This window comes from Ovis canadensis, chromosome X, assembly GCF_042477335.2.
Source record: "Ovis canadensis isolate MfBH-ARS-UI-01 breed Bighorn chromosome X, ARS-UI_OviCan_v2, whole genome shotgun sequence".
Classification (NCBI taxonomy): domain Eukaryota; kingdom Metazoa; phylum Chordata; class Mammalia; order Artiodactyla; family Bovidae; genus Ovis; species Ovis canadensis.
The window spans coordinates 105,918,233-105,924,232 of record NC_091727.1 but is presented as its reverse complement, the minus strand read 5'-3'; positions in this window follow the sequence as shown (position 1 = coordinate 105,924,232).

Genomic DNA, 6,000 nt, shown 5'->3' with positions numbered 1-6,000 from the left:
TAGAAAAGGCAGAGGAACCAGAGATCAAATTGCCAACATCTGCTGGATCACGGAAAAAGCAAGAGAGTTCCAGAAAAACATCTATTTCTGCTTTATTGACTATGTCAAAGCCTTTGACTGTGTAGATCATAATAAACTGTGGAAAATTCTGAAAGAGATGGGAATACCAGAGCACCTGACCTGCCTCTTGAGAAATCTATATGCAGGTCAGGAAGCAACAGTTAGAACTGGACATGGAACAACAGACTGGTTCCAAATAGGAAAAGGAGTACGTCAAGGCTCTATATTGTCACCCTGCTTATTTAACTTCTATGCAGAATACATCATGAGAAACACTGGGCTGGAAGAAGCACAAGCTGGAATCAAGATTGCCAGGAGAAATATCAATAACCTCAGATATGCAGATGACATCACCCTTATGGCAGAAAGTGAAGAGGAACTAAAAAGCCTCTTGATGAAAGTGAAAGAGGAGAGTGAAAAAGTTGGCTTAAAGCTCAACATTCAGAAAACGAAGATCATGGCATCTGGTCCCATCACTTCATGGGAGATAGATGGGGAAACAGTGGAAACAGTGTCAGACTTTATTTTGGGGGGGCTCCAAAAGCACTGCAGATGTTGATAGCAGCCATGAAATTAAAAGACACTTACTCCTTGGAAGGAAAGTTATGACCAACCTAGATAGCATATTCAAAAGCAGAGACATTACTTTGCCCACAAAGGTCCGTCTAGTCAAGGCTATGGTTTTTCCAGTGGTCATGTATGGATGTGAGAGTTGGACTGTGAAGAAAGCTGAGCGCCAAAGAATTGATGCTTTTGAACTGTGTTGTTGGAGAAGACTCTTGAGAGTCCCTGGGACTGCAAGGAGATCCAACCAGTCCGTTCTAACGGAGATAAGCCCTGGCTGTTCTTTGGAGGGAATGATGCTAAAGCTGAAACTCCAGTACTTTGGCCACTTCGTGTGAGGAGTTGACTCATTGGAAAAGACTGATGCTGGGAGGGATTGGGGGCAGGAGGAGAAGGGGACGACAGAGGATGAGATGGCTGGATGGCATCACCGACTCGATGGACGTCAGTCTGAGTGAATTCTGGGAGTTGGTAATGGACAGGGAGGCCTGGCGTACTGCAATTCATGGGGTCGCAAAGAGTCGGACACGACTGAGCGACTGAACTGAACTGAGCTGAACTAGGTGCCTTTTCACTTGCACGTCATTGCTGCAGTCACTAGAGGGCGCACTCCTACCAAAGACCACAAAGCTCTGAAAACAATATTGTCACATTTTCTGAAATCTTAAAATAAAATCAAATATATTTTCAACCATTTTTAAACACCACCATGATATCCTGGTATCGTTTTCATTTATCTTATGTCTGCCTACTTTACTTTTAGAATTAGAAGATGTCTCTGTCATGACTGTCAAAATAATGGCTTTTTAATTTACGACTAATTTTGCCTCTTTGCCCTAGGTAGTAGTGTGAACCCTCTGAGGGTCTGTAGTTTCTCACTACAATTTTCTCACACTTCCACCGAGGTGAGATTGTCACAACTACCTTGTCAGTGGTCCTGTCATGCTCTCTTTGGAGTTTTGAGACCTGCTTTTGTTTTTATAGATTAAAAATTTTGTGAGTTTGATGGCTTTGAGAGAAAAGCAAAGGATTTTTTCCCCTTGTTTGAAGGCCAAATAAATCCTGATATTGGAGTGTTTGGGGAGCAGGAACTGGGTTTATTTGAGGAGGCGTTTGGAGGTGGCAGTACTTGCTAGGGGAACTTTTGTCATGAAGCAAGCCCATTGCCAAACTCAAGACCGTGTCGGTTCACTGTTGCTATGAGGCATACAACACTGAGACACAGAGTATTAGTGTGAGAGAGACCTAAACAAACAACGTCATTTCCTGACTGCATTTGGTGAAATCCTAGGGCTGTACAAATGTGTGATGTGAAGTCTGTTAAGAAGTTTTAAAGCCCAAATTTGTACTAAAGGAAAGTTTGTCCACTCAAATACCAGGCTACCTTCTGGGTTATACCTCAAAATAATTACTCTCGGAATCTCAGTACTTAAACTTCTTTTACACTTCATTGATTAATAATAATAATGTCTGATATTTACTAAATGCTTGCTATGTAGCAAGCACCTTGCACGCATCATATGATTCAGTAACGTGGTTGATATGGTTATTTTCACACTTTGCAGATGAGAAAACAGAGGCCTGGGCAGGGGATGAAGAGTGATTTTTTAAAATCAGATTGGTCATTTTTCTTTCTTTACCTTTAAGTGGTTCGATCACTTAACTTAGGTCTTTCGGACTCTGATAAGTCTTATTCACGTAACCATAAATTATATGGCCTTCCCATATAGGTAGTCTGTGACACTATGCTTCCCTCCCCCCCTTTTTAAAATATAAACAGTTTGTATGCATCTGTTTGTATAAAGTGGTATAAACAAGTAAACCAAAAGGCACATATGAGCCACCCTCAGCGTAAAGCCATGGAAGGTTTTGGGAACTTGCACTGGGTGTGAGCTCTCAACGCAATAGAGAACACTGAGTGAAAACACTTGATGGAGGCCTATATGGAAGTTTGAGTGGCAGCAAAGTAGGGCCCATGTGGCTTAAGTCAGTGCATGAAAGTGAAAGTGAAAGTGAAAATGAAGTCGCTCAGTTGTGTCTGACTCTTTGCGACCCCGTGGACTGTAGCCTACCAGGCTCCTCTGTCCATGAGATTCTCCAGGCAAGAATACTGGGGACCAGATTAATAGAAGGGGGCCAGATTTTAAAGGGACTTGCAGACCTTTTACTTACAGGCTTTTACCCTGAATTAAAAGTGCAGCCATTGCAGAGTTCTGAGACATGATCTGACTCCCAGGTTTAGCAGGATTGTTATAGCTGCCAGGTTGAAATTAGACAGCTGCTAGTTTTATGCTGAGTGTGGCCCATATGCGCCTCTCTTTTTAATATAAATTTATTTGTTTTAATTGGAGGCTAATTACTTTACAATATTGTAGTGATTTTGCCATACATTGACATGAATCCGCCACAGTGTACACGTGTTCCCCATCCTGAACCCCGCTCCCACCTCCCTCCCCATCCCATCCCTCTGGGTCATCCCAGTGCACCAGCCCTGAGCACCTTGTCTCATGCATCGAACCTGAACTAGCGATCTGTTTCACATATGATAATATACATGTTTCAATGCCATTCTCCCAAATCACCCCACCCTCACCCTCTCCCACAGAGTCCAAATGACTGTTCTATACATCTGTGTCTCTTTTGTTGTCTTGCATATAGGGTCATCATTACCATCATTCTAAATTCCATATATATATGTTAGTATACTGTATTGGTGTTTTTTTTTTTTTTCTGGCTTACTTAACTCTGTATAATAGGCTCCAGTTTCATCCGCCTCATTAGAACTGATACAAATGTATTCTTTTTAACAGCTGAGTAATTTTCCATTATGTATATGTACCACAGCTTTCTTATCCATTCATCTGCTGATGGACATCTAGGTTGCTTCCATGTCCTGGCTATTATAAACAGTGTTGCGATGAACGTTGGGGTATATGTGTCTCTTTCAATTCTGGTTTCTTCTGTGTGTATGCCCAGCAGTAGGCAGTTCTATTTCCAGTGTTTTAAGGAATCTCCACACTGTTCTCCATAGTGGCTGTACTAGTGTGCATTCCCATCAACAGTGTAAGAGGGTTCCTTTTTCTCCATACCCTCTCCAGCATTTATTGCTTGTAGACTTTTTGACAGCAGCCATTCTGATCAGCGTGAAATGGTACCTCATTGTGGTTTTGATTTGCATTTCTCTGATAATGAGTGATGTTGAGCATCTTTTCATGTGTTTGTTAGCCATCTGTATGTCTTCTTTGGAGAAATGTCTGTCTAGTTCTTTGGCATATTTTTTTGATCGGGTCGTTTGTTTTTCTGGAATTGAGCTGCAGGAGTTGCTTGTATATTTTTGAGATTAAGTCTTTGTCAGTTGTTTGGTTTGCTATTATTTTCTCCCATTCTGAAGGCTGGCTTTTCACCTTGCTTATAGTTTCCTTCATTGTGCAAAAGCTTTTAAGTTTAATTAGGTCCCATTTGTTTATTTTTGCTTTTATTTCCATTATTCTGGGAGGTAGGTCATAAAGGATACTCCTGTGATTTATGTCAGAGAGTGTTTTGCCTGTTTTCCTCTAGGAGTTTTATAGTTTCTGGTCTTACATTTAGATCTTTAATCTATTTTGAGTTTATTTTTGTGTATGGTGTTAGAAAGTGTTCTACTTTCATTTTTTTACACGTGGTTGACCAGTTTTCCCAGCACTACTTGTTAAAGAGATTGTCTTTACTCCATTGTATATTCTTGCCTCCTTTATCAAAGATAAGGTGTTCATAGGTGCGTGGATTTATCTCTGGGCTTTCTATTTTGTTCCATTGATCTATATTTCTGTCTTTGTGCCAGTACCATACTATCTTGATGACAGTGGCTTTGCAGTAGAGCCTGAAGTCAGGCAGATTGGTTCTTCCAGGTCCATTTTTCTTTCTCACGATTGCTTTGGCTATTCGAGGTTTTTTGTATTTCCATACAAATTGTGAAGTTATTTGTTCTAGTTCTGTGAAAAATACTGTTGGTAGCTTGATAGGCATTGCATTGAATCTGTAGATTGCTTTGGGTAGTATACTCATTTTCACTATATTGACTCTTTTAATCCATGAACATGGTATATTTCTCCATCTATTAGTGTCCTCTTTGATTTCTTTCAAAATCAAAGTGTTTTATAGTTTTCTCTATATAGGCCTTTTGTTTCTTTAGGTAGATATATTCCTAAGCATTTTATTATTTTCGTTGCTATGGTGAATGGAATTCTTTCCTTAATTTCTCTTTCTGTTTTCTCATTGTTAGTGTATAGGAATGCAAGGGATTTCTATATATTAATTTTATATCCTGCAACTTGACTATATTCATTGATTAGCTCTAGTAATTTTCTGGTGGAGCCTTTAGGGTTTTCTATGTAGATGATGGGGCATGTCATCTGCAAAGAGTGAGAGTTTTACTTGTTTTTTTCCAATCTGGATTCCTTTTATTTCTTTTTCTTCTCTGATTGCTGTAGCCAAAACTTCCAAAACTATGTTGAATAGTAGTGGTGAGAGTCGGCACCCTTGTCTTGTTCCTGACTTTAGGGGAAATGCTTTCAATTTTTCACCATTGAGGATAATGCTTGCTGTGGGTTTGTCATATATGGCTTTTATTATGTTGAAGTATGTTCCTTCTATTCCTGCTTTCTGGAAAGTTTTATCATAAATGGATGTTGAATTTTGCCAAAGGCTTTCTCTGTATCTGTTTAGATAATCATATGGTTTTTAATCTTTCAATTTGTTAATGTGGTGAATTACATTGATTGATTTGTGGATATTGAAGAATCCTTGCATCCCTGAGATAAAACCCACTTGGTCATGATGTATGATCTTTTTAATGTGCTGTTGGATTCTGATTGCTAGAATTTTGTTAAGGATTTTTGCATCTGTGTTCATCAGTGATATCGGCCTCTAGTTTTCTTTTTTTGTGGCATCTTTGTCAGGTTTTGGTATTAGGATGATGGTAGCCTCATAGAATGAGTTTGGAAGTTTACCTTGCTCTGCAATTTTCTGGAAGAATTTGAGTAGGATAGATGTTAGCTCTTCTCGAAATTTTTGGTAGAATTCAGCTGTGAAGCTATCTGGTCCTGGGTTTTTGTTTGCTGGAAGATTTCTGATTACAGTTACAATTTCTGTGCTTGTGATGGGTCTGTTAAGATTTTCTATTTCTTCCTGGTTCAGTTTTGGAAAATTGTACTTTTCTAAGAATTTGTCCATTTATTCCACATTGTCCATTTTATTGATATATAGTTGCCGATAGTAGTCTCTTATGATCCTTCGTATTTCTGTATTGTCTGTTGTGAGCTCTCTATTTTCATTTCTAATTTTGTTGATTTTATTCTTCTCCCTTTGTTTCTTGATGAGTCTGGCTAATGGTTTGTC